Raw genomic sequence first — 11,513 nt, 5'->3', positions numbered from 1 at the left:
ATTTCTCTGTTACCTTTATCTTCTTTACTTTCCACTATCTTCCTTCCCTCCTCTATCCCTAACTGTTTAATAACCCAAGTTTATGTAATTTGGTCATTTACTTTTTTTTTTAGTTCTTTTAAACAAATAGAACAATTAAAAGAACATCTCTATCAGGGATTTTCTAAACTCCTTTCTTGACTCAACATTTAGGCTGCATCTCCATGGACAAAACTGACCTCCCAACAGAAAACAAAGTTTGCATATTATAAGGCGGTTGGAATTCTAATGGCAGATGTATAGTCTAAGCTATTTTTAATACTTTAATTATTTAATTTATTAACATATCAATTTATTATGTTTCACTATGTTTTAGGAACAGTTCTGGGAAACTAGAACAACGAACATCCTCTCTTCATAGAAGTTATGTTGTATTGCATATGTATTTGTGTATTGGAGGAGATGAAGGTTACACTGGAGTGGAGTGAATATGAACTTACAGATTCCCTTTGGGACTAAAGCCTTAAATGGTTTATAATAAAAAATCCTTAGTGATGCAAGTTTGTATTTCTTCTTTATTTTACATAAAAAGCAATGAAATAACTCTTATTAAAATAGTAAGAGGAAGCATGTAGGTTCACAATAACCATACATATTTTTATCAAAATGTACATTTACTTTGTACAAAATGTACATACAAATAATAAATTTAAATTTGAGGCAAATAAGGTATTGGAAATAAAGTATATGCAATTGTAACATCTTTGAATGGTGACAGATGGTAACTAGACATTGTGGTGACTATATCTAGTTATATGAATACTGAATTCCTATGTTATATAGTAGAAAGTAATAAAGCATCGTATTTCAATTATTCTTCAAAAACAGAGAAAACATCTATACACTTACATGCTGGTTGTCTGTGTGTATGTATTATAAATTTTAAAATTTATAAAATTCTAAAATTGTTACATACTATAAATCTTACCATAAAAAATTCTAAATCTCATTACCAGAGTGGATCATACACAAATGGAGATTCTAACTTTTCCCACAGAGTTGCTTATTAGCCCAGAATGTGATTGGGATGAGGCCCTTTGCCTACAAATTTAGCTTTCATGTAACTCCTAGTATTTATATCATAATGTGTTTTGTTCTACATTTATAATGTAACTTTTGCTTTGGGTCAATTTGAGTTAAAAAAAAAAAAAACAACACCTTAAATCTGGTTTAAAAAACCTTAAAAAAAACACTCCACACATTTATTTGGTATGTCCTACATGTCTATGTTATTTTAGATAAGAAGATAAGTTTTTCATTTTATATTCAACAATAATAAAAACAATAAATTTAGTGCTTTAAATAGGACATTAGAAGAAAAAAGTTTCCCTGTTTTGATTTGCTTTTTTACATTTTTGCTTTTGAAATAATAAAATGTCAATATTCTTTTTCTTTTGATAAAATAAGCCATGTTTTTAGCTTTCTTGTATCATGCACATGTACCTTTAACATTTTAAGTTTGCTTGAACACTTACAGCCATTGGCCTTCTTCGTATTAATTGCCACCTCCATCATTATTAGATTTTCTTTTATCTTTCATTCCATTTGGATTATTTTAAAGTCCTTCTCCCTCAGATCCCTGCTCTCTCCTTCAGTTCTCATAATTTACCATCATCTTTTTAGTATCCAATCAACTGTTGAATTTTGACAGAAGTATCTTTCTCATATACCCTTTGAATGCATCATTTCCTAACTTAAAAATTATTTCTTTACACTGGGTGCTTAATACTAAGATTATCATAAATTTTTTCCTTTAGTTTTTAATGTGGTTAATTACACTGATTGATTTATGAAAATTGAACCAATCTTGCTCTCTTATAATTAACCTCACTTGATTTGGGTCTTTTATTTTTTTTTTAATGAATTGTTGGGTTTGTTTTGTTAGTGTTTTCCTAAGATTTTTGCCTCTAGGTTTTTAATTGATATTGTTGTTAATTGATTTTCTTTTAACGTGTTTGTCAGGTTCTGTTTGCCTCATAAAACAAGTTGGGAAGTATTCCTGCCTCTTAGATTTTCCAAAAGAGTTTATATAAGAAGTTTGTGTAAAATCAACGTTATTTCCTCCTTAGATGTTTGATAGAATATACTAGTTAAGCCATGTGGTTTGATTTCTTTCAGTGAAGATTTTTAATTATTTATGGTAAGTTTCTTTCTTGAGGATTTGACCATTTCATCTACAATGTTGAATTTATTGTATAAAATATTTTATAATATTCCCTCTTTAATGTCTTTAAGATTTGTAATGATGTCACTTTCATTGTTCTTGATAGTGGCAATTTGTGCATTTTCTTCTTTTTTTTGAATAATCTATCTAGTGGTTTATCAATTAAATTAATATTTTCAAAAAACCAATTTTTGATTTGTTGATTTTTCTCTCTAACTGGTTTCCAATTTTATTCTTTTCCTGGTTGTGTTGGTTTGTTTTTGTTTGTTTGTTTGTTTTTACCTTTCTTTTACTTACTTTGAATTTGATTTGCTCTTCTTTTTTTTACTAGCCTCTTAAGGTAGAAGATTAGACCCTCTATTTAAACACTTTTTTCTTTCCTAATATAGAATTTTAAATTATGATTTTTTTCCTCTCCCATCGTTTTCGATATGTTGTGTTTATATTGTCATTCAGTTCAAAGTATTTTCTAATATCCTGTATGAATTCTTCTTTCACCCTTGGATTATTTAGAAGTATGTTGCTTGATCCAAATATTTGAAGATTTTAATATTGTTGTTGAATTCTAATTTAATTTTGTTGTATTTCTTCAGATGTTTAGTAAATTTTTAAATATACCCTACACATTGTAAATGATAAATTGAAGAGTTTTGTCTCTATTTTATTCATGGTATGAGATCTCTCCAGGCAATTATTGGCTAAATCTTGTTAGAGGCAGCCAGCCAAGTGTACCTTCTCCCATTAATTACACACCCACCACTTTCTAATTCTTTCTCTCAGGTTTACTTAACTCATTTATGCTCCCAATTTTGTTCCTGTAAGGCTTTTTCTTAAAAACACTGGCACTTCCCAGGCAGCCCTTCACACAGTGTCATTTTTTGAACTCCTTCTTTCATGATTTTAGAGTCAAAATACTGAGTTCTTGACTTTGACATACAATTCCAAATTCTTCTCTCTCTATATATATATGTATACTGGTCTTACAAACTATTTAGTATTCCTTTTATTCATAGTCCATTATTCTCCATAGAGATCAGACACAAATATCTCCTAAAATTACCACTGAGTTTTTTTTCCCCTTAATATTTCTGTTCTAGACAGGAATTCTGTCTATTCTAAACAAAATTTTTATTGCCCTAAAGCAGAATATTATTTCTATCCACGTCTCAACCATTGACTTCTCAAGAATCCAGTCAAAACTCTGCTTAAAGGCAGCTTTCTTTACGTGTATGATTAAGTAGTAACCAGTCCTATAGCACTTCTGTGACTTTCCTACTGAATCCAGGGTCCTCACAAGAAGTTCATGAACAAGGGACAGGAGGAGTTACACCCTCTAATGTAACCTTCCAGAAATCTTGAAAAATAATTCTCTTGAGAGCATGAGAAACACAAAAAGAGGAAGTATCACCTTTCTTTATTAAGTATCACAGAAATGTGTCCAACTAAGCCACTTTTAGATTTAATAAGGAGTGTAGTTTTATATACTCTTTGCTCTGTATTACCCTACTTTTCTTTTTTGACATCTGTCTCATCCACTTTAAAATTATTATTATTATTATTATTTTTGTCACATCATAGGTCGCTTTAATCATTCTCCTATCCCGGAAGTATTTTTTCTGGAAGCTGTATAAATAAATACATTTACTTAAACTCTTTCGACATCAGATATCACATTCCCTTTGTGATAGGGAGAGTAATTCCTATTTCATAGGACTTTTATGAAGATTAAATGAGAAAACACAAGGAAAACATCCAGAAAAGTGTTTAGGCTGTAGTAGCTATTTAATACATATCAACTTTCTCCCCTGACCCATTTAATTTTTTTCTTTTTGTCATATGGGCTCCATATTGGAGGACTCAGTGATGCTAGTGAAACATCTAATTACCCAAAGTCTATGATTTTAAACTGGCTTCATTTATTTAATCATTTTTTTCTTAAGCCCTTAAAAATACCATGACATTTTTTTCTTTCTAACAAGTTCTTTTACTTTACTCAGAGGTCCCTGAGGAAAAACACTTAGGGAAGCTGATTTTTTTTTTTTATAAATTTACAAATTCAATGTTTCATTCTTTTGCTGCCATTTTCCAACCTGTCAAACACATCTGTTTTGCTTTTGCCTCAGTGGGTTCTCTGCAGGAGCCTACTTCTTGACATGATTATCCCAGCAATCTCATTTTTAGCTCCTATACTGGCAGCTACCTCCTAAAATGCTTTAAGATATTTTACAGATTTTTCTGTTAGTGACTCTTGAGAGACTACTTTAGGGGTTAAGATTCCTGAATTAAATCATCTGCTCAAGTGTCTTTCTAATTTCTCTGTTCAGTCTTGTTCTTAAATGAATAATTTATGTTCTGTGGTTCCTGTGTAAAGGAAGGTACAAACTTGCTTCTCTCTTTAGGGGAGAACTCTGAGCAATCCTAACTCTTGGAAACTTAGCTGATGGTGCCCTGAGCTCCAATGCATTAGCAAATGTGTTGAGGCCAGAGGGTGCCTTTGAGACAGTGAGGAGATGTCAGAGTCCCTTTGGGTCTGAGAATTCCACAAAAGACAGCATTCTCTATCTAATGAGACATTTTCCTCCAGAAACCAAGAATTTCTGACTCACCATTGTTTTACCACCTGCAAGCCTCACCTTCCTCAATGCATTTTCCTAGATGACATATGACCCCCCCCACTTCAGAACAGCTTTATCACATTTTCTTCTCCACCACTGTAATGCCATTCAGTTCAGAGGCCATGATTCACTTTGACAATCCCACTAAGTTATAAATTTCCTATAGTTTGGGACTTTCCCTTTGAACCCATCCTTTTTGGGGACAGAATCAGCAAACCCATCTTCTGTGTCATTTACGTATATTGCACACACGTCTGTTCTCTTTTTATAGCTTTGATCTAGCACTTCATGTTTAGATTCTGTCATAGTTAAGATTCTCATCATGACATAATTGGATGTGTATAATTTCTTCCTCTTTCCCCCACCTCTTATCTTTTCCTTTCACCAATTCATCTTCTGCACTGTCACCAGCATGCCTTTTTAAAAACACGTAGCTGATTACATTATTCTCCTTTTAAAAATTGTTGAGTAGGTCCCTGCTCCTGGTAAGGGAAGATCTGCTCCTTGATGTGCCGTTAAGGGTTCTTTGCAATCTGACTCTTATCTCCCTTTTTGACTTTTCCCTACTTTACTTACTTACAAAAATGCATCTACAGTCCAGTCTTCCTTCAAAAATCATAATGCAATTTCATATTCTGTGATTTACATGTTGTGCAATCTCTCTCTCTGGAATGCCACGTTGTTTTCAGTCTCCTGATTCTACCTTTAAAATCAGTTCGAATATTAACCCTCCTAACATCCCATCCACATCCACTCTCTCACCATGTTCTCACCATGTTCTCACTGTGTTCCTGAAGGGTTTTTTTTTTTTTTAATTGTTAAATGAGAGATTTTTTTTGAATTGTTAATTAAGAGATTGCACAACTTGTACTTATATTTCTCTTTAACTTGGACAAAGTTGTCTTGGAAAAAGGTCTTTAAAAGATGGCATATTTTTGTCCCCCACTACATAGCCCATATTCTGTCTGCTACATAGCAAATATTTGCTAAATGAATGATTGGAGAAAAGAGTGTAATCGAAAGCCAATGAGAATATACTATATTGGTATGTGAAGTTCTATTTTAGAAACAGATTAAAAACAGAATAAAACTGGTCTCTGGGGAAAAACAAGATCAGAAGTGTTAGGAAGGTGGAAAAATACCATCTGGAGGGACTGTGCAGGAAACTAGGGAGAATAAGAAGAAATAAAATAGAGGGAAGTTTACAGCTCTGTATAGGTGTGACTAGCCACACTGAAGCCTTTAGAATTGAAGTCTTGCCTCTCCCACTAGTACGTATCTCCACGAATATGGAGTTCTTGTAGCCAGCTAGTTGGCCAGGGCTCTTTTGGCATTCTTAGGTAATTGATATTAAAGATATTAAGTCCTCAATAAAGGCACAGGTTTCCTCTAGTAGTACCATGTTTGAGTTGGACAAAGGTCTGAGTATTCAAATAAGCTGTTACTTAAATGACTTTGCCTGACACAAGAGGGTAAAGTGTGCAAAGATTGAGGAAAAAACAGTTAACAAAAGTCCCACTTGCTTAAAAGGCAGGAGAGAAAATAAAGAAGAAAAGAGAACAGTACACATTTGCAGTGGGAAAAGAGTACTGAACAAAAAATCAGGAGCCCTGAGCTGCATATTGAATTTGCCAATCTCTAGTTATGTTTTTTTTAAAAAAAAAAAAATCATTTAATCTCTTCAATTCTCTGTAAAATTAAGACATCAATACGCACTTACCAGGTGGTTATAAAGATTAAACTACTTTATGAGTGTAAAAAAAATCTGCATATGTTAACATACTATATCAATTTAAGTTTTTTTCACAATTTTGCCCACAGAAGTCCATTCTTCTTTTTTTTAAAAGTTGAAAAAAAATACACTTTAAATGTACAATGGTATAAAATAAATATACTCAGATCCCTCTTGCTTTGGATAACTTTGTATTTATCGACACAGCAACACAATTTTATTCATGATACTAAAATAAAGTGAGAGAAGGCTTAGTTCTTTCCTCTAGTTTAGGAATTACTTTAATTTCTCTTTGGTTTCATGCTTTCCCACAGGCAGTTTAGAATGTCACATACGCTTAGTATGGACACGTTGTACAGTGAAATTGTGCAAAACGTTCATGACAATCCTCATCTGAGACATAAACACTTCTTGTTTCCTGCTCATGTTTTCAATAAAGCCACATTATTTCAAGCAAAATTACTCAGAATATGACTAAACGCATGCTCTGCAAAGCAACATATAACAGAGTCATTTCCTTTCATTGCATGAAAGGGAAAAAAAATGTATCCTAAGAGTTTCTTTATTTAACTGACAGTCTTTGGACTCGAGGTAATTAAGTTACCATTGAACTCATATCTACCAATGTTTAGGATCTGTCCCAAACTCTCTTTGCTAACAGATCTTCCTGCCCTTTTTTTTTTTTTCATTTAATATGTCCGAGGTGCCTACTTTTTTTTCCAATAAAGATTTTTTTCTCAGTCTTTCTCACAACTTCTCATTTTTCTTGTCTCCTCCATTGAGGGAAAGAAGACCAAAGCAGGAAGTTGCTTTGGCAAATCCTACTCAGGCCAGGAAAAACAATTGTCTTCAAATTAATTGAGTAATATCCTAAGCTTGACTATTCTTTCCTCTTGTGGTCCCCAGTGTACAAAGAAATCTGAAAACATTCATCACCTCTTTGGACAGGTTTATACCTATTCACAGAGGAATCAATTTCTTAATGTATCAACAAGAAAGATATATTCTTTCATATCTGTTTTAATATATATATTACTTAGAAGGTTAATTTTTTGAGTTTTTTTTTATTTTTAAGTAATCTCTATACCTAACATAGGGCTTGAACTTCAAACCCCGAGATCAAGAGTTGCATGCTTTACTGACAGAACCCACCAGGTACCCTCAGAAGTTTAATTTTTAAGATATTTATTTATTATCATGAAATTCATGAGTAATATAGGCATTCTTTAAAGGTCAATAGCTTCAGGTGCCTGGATGGGTACATCACACTTATTAACTAATAACATTTTAAATTCTTTCTGGACAGGGATCATTTTTATCCTTCTGGATATCCCAAAGTTTTAAGCATTCATAATAGAAGTCTGATAAATATACATTGAATTAAGTTTATCTTATCTCCTAACTCAAGAGAAAGATATGAATCACAGAAATAATATTTACTTTCGGTAAGTGAATGCAATGACCAAGGGGAAGAAAGATCAAGAACATTAGCCTATAATTGTCCAGTTTAAAGTGTAATTGATAGGTGGTTCCCTAGACCAAAGGTTAATAAGGTAATATTATTGCAGCAAACAGTTCAATAATGCATTCCTACTCCCCTTCCTCCTTTTCTTCTTGGTGTTTTGATAGAATCAAAGGTAGAAGTACCACAACAGCTGCAGTTTTGACTTACAGAATTTGTTCGTATATTGCTATATAATCCAGACGTACCAAGACAACAAAGTCTCTGCCATCTCCAGTATGTTCGAAGTATAACTGAAAGTAGTATTTAGTTGTTTAATAATACCTTGGTTTTATATTTTTGTTTTTGCTTTAGTCTTTATTATGACTTTATTTTTATTGACCAAATTATCACTGTTATCCATGAAGTGACAATCTTTTGGGAAGACAATGATGATTATCCTTGTTCTGGTGCCTTTTGGAGTTATGTCATTGCCATACATTTCAGCCAGTAGCACATTATATGATTAATATCATAGCAATACACAGCCTATACCACTACACTTGAGTTATGTAACTTTTCTTGAAAGTTTTAAACAGATGGCAAGGTATTGTGACGAAACACTCTTTAATTGAATACACAGAAAAAAATGCCTCCTTGGGTAAATGAAGCATGTTATGCAGTTAGGTTTCAGTGTGATTTCACTGCAGTCCAGCCAGAAGAAGGACATGCAGCTATGTGAATCGTGCGTACTGACATTCCAATCCTTTGTGCATAGTTACGAATCCCCACCCCCTTCACACCACAGCTGGTGCTTGTTTCCAACACTGAGTTTTAAATAATTCAGTGAAATTCTTGAGAAATAAGGAATGTTTTGCATAATTTTGAAGCTTGATTACTATTTGCACCAAATGTTGCTGATCAGCAAGATTGCTTCAATGGGAATTGTGCAGATTCCCTTTGAATTGAAATTCAAAACAAATTCATTATCCTAAAAGCTTGAAAAGAGAAGAATTATCCCAATATCGTTTTGGGTTTAATATAGGAAAATTATGAAGGTAGATCACAATGCGATGAGAGTATGAGGCCTATTTGGTGGGCTTTGCTTCTGAACCATTAAAAAAAATAACTCCCTTGTGGCAGTTATATTAAAATTTACCATTTATTTTTCTTATGATCATTTGTGGGACTTTCTCTCATTAGTCCATCCTTTATTATTAATAATAAAGATTCCATTATTATTGGAGAAATATGAAGCACCCCATTTGAATGTTATCTGTATAAAATTTTATTTGTAATCAAATAGAATCCAATTCTTTAAAGAACATGAAAGGAAATAAAGCACAAGATTCATGAGCAATACAGAGGAGTACTTGGAAATGATTATATTTTATATAATATCAAGTGGAAATAATTATATTTCCAATGGCAATGTATGGATAATGATTGCATTTTGGAGTATACTGGCCAAAATGGCACTCAGGTCCAGAAATAAAAGGAAAATAGAGCAAAGAAGTCAAGGGAAGAAATATCTCTAGACATCTTCCTTACACAACATTAGAACTGGAGGATGGACTAACTCTAAGGCTTATGCTGTGACTAACTCTATGGCTTATGCAAAGGGTCCAAGAAGACTGGGAATGGGTTTGAGGATGGTGGCAAAGAAATTTCTAGATTCAATTAGTTCCATGTATAGACATTATTAAGCCATTATTAATGGCATTCATGAATAAGGGCAGATTTTCTGAGTCTGTTTTCTGTCTCTCAGATGAATATGCTAATTTTGGCCATCAAGCCATGCAGGATCAGTAAATTTCCAGTCTGAGAAATTCTGAACTACTGGTTACCCTCACACTAGCTGGAAAAGTCATGTCATCACATATGAAAAAAAAAAAAATCTATGCTATATAAAGTGGTAATTATACTGTTACTCAGAAAGTACAGTCAAGAAGGTCTAGATATCTGGGGGTTTTCAAGTCTTGAAATTCTTGACACACTGTATTTATGCAATCTTCCTTTTGAGACATCTGAAAGACATTTTATGCTACCTTCCGTTATCTATACCTACTCTTCAATACCTAGAAATTCCCTATTTATTGCTATATAGGGACTTTCAGAAAAGACAAGTGGATGGTATGCATGCCACCTTTTTTGTCAGCATGTAATTTTTAGGTTATCCCACATGAATTTGCTAGTCTGTATAAATTCACATAAAAGGAGGAAAAATCTTTGTTTTATTCAATTGTTAATCTCAAGTAATAGCTGAGCAGAGTAGCCATTCAATAACTATTTGTTAAATAGGAAAATAAAGGAATGGGGGCATTTGAGTGGCCCAGTGAGTTAAGCATCTGACTCTTGATTTCAGCTCTGGTCATGATCTCAGGATGGTGAGATCGAGCCCCATATCAGGCTCCTGGCTCAGTGCAGAACCTATTTGTCCCTCTCCCTCCCACCTCATACTCTTGTTTTTTGACTCTCGAATAAATAAATAAATAAATAAATAAATAAGTAAACAGAATCTTAAAAAAAAAAAAGAAAAGAAAGAAATGGAACTGGCATTTAATCTCTAGAATATTCAAATATCTCTAATAAAACATGTTATCCCATGATAAGCTGACTTTGGCTTTTTATGACAACATAGAAGATGATTTTCTGTTAAGGTAGCAGTCCTTTGGTCACTGTGTTGCTATATAGATAATCAACATCTGGGAACTCCATCTTATGAATGAATTCTTATACAAAGAATTAAAGAAGTGGTAACTGGCAAAATTTTAATGTGACTAATATACAGATGACACATTAAGCAGAAGGAAACAGAAGATGATTCAGATTTTCTCCAAATGATAAAATGTATGTTTTTTATTCCCTTTTATAATTTAGATTGTCAAAGAGGGAGAATGCTGTTGTCCACATTTGCATCTTTAATATGTGCTTTACAGGAAAAAAATGAGCTTGTTGTTTTCCCTTCCTATCCCGGGAAATCACATATTTATTGGCAGACACTATAGAAGATACCTTGTCTGAATAAACTTTTTCTGCATTTGGGGCTGAATTATATTAATATTTTATTTGGGGCTACTTTTCATACCATTTGGGATAACTGACTGACTATAAAGACTTCAGATATTGAAGTTGGATTCAGAGATTGCCACTCTGTGTTTTAGGAATATTCATTAACTTACCTAGTTGCTTCTGGAAAGAAATCAGTGTGGTCATTGTTGATTCGTCCCCATCATGAGTCCCCTGAAATAATTTCTGTGATTTAATAAATGCATGTTTAGTAGGAATAATTATTACCTAGTAAACAGTAAAGACTAGAAAGCAATTAGAACAGTCCAGGATTCCTATAGATCCTTCAGCTTCTTAGGAAGCACATACAAAATAAGTAATGAACTAATTTCCTATCAGCCCTATACTGTGGCAACAGGTGCTGGGATACCAGAATTTATGACAAATCCTCATTTCACCTTTGGTGCCAGGTATTGTAGCTATGGTTGTATTAAAAATGAAAACAAATGACAA

Source organism: Lontra canadensis, unplaced genomic scaffold (assembly GCF_010015895.1).
Source record: "Lontra canadensis isolate GAN:19392208 unplaced genomic scaffold, GSC_riverotter_1.0 scaffold80, whole genome shotgun sequence".
Classification (NCBI taxonomy): Eukaryota; Metazoa; Chordata; class Mammalia; order Carnivora; family Mustelidae; genus Lontra; species Lontra canadensis.
The sequence above is the reverse complement of the archived record's forward strand: the minus strand, read 5'-3'. Positions refer to the sequence as shown.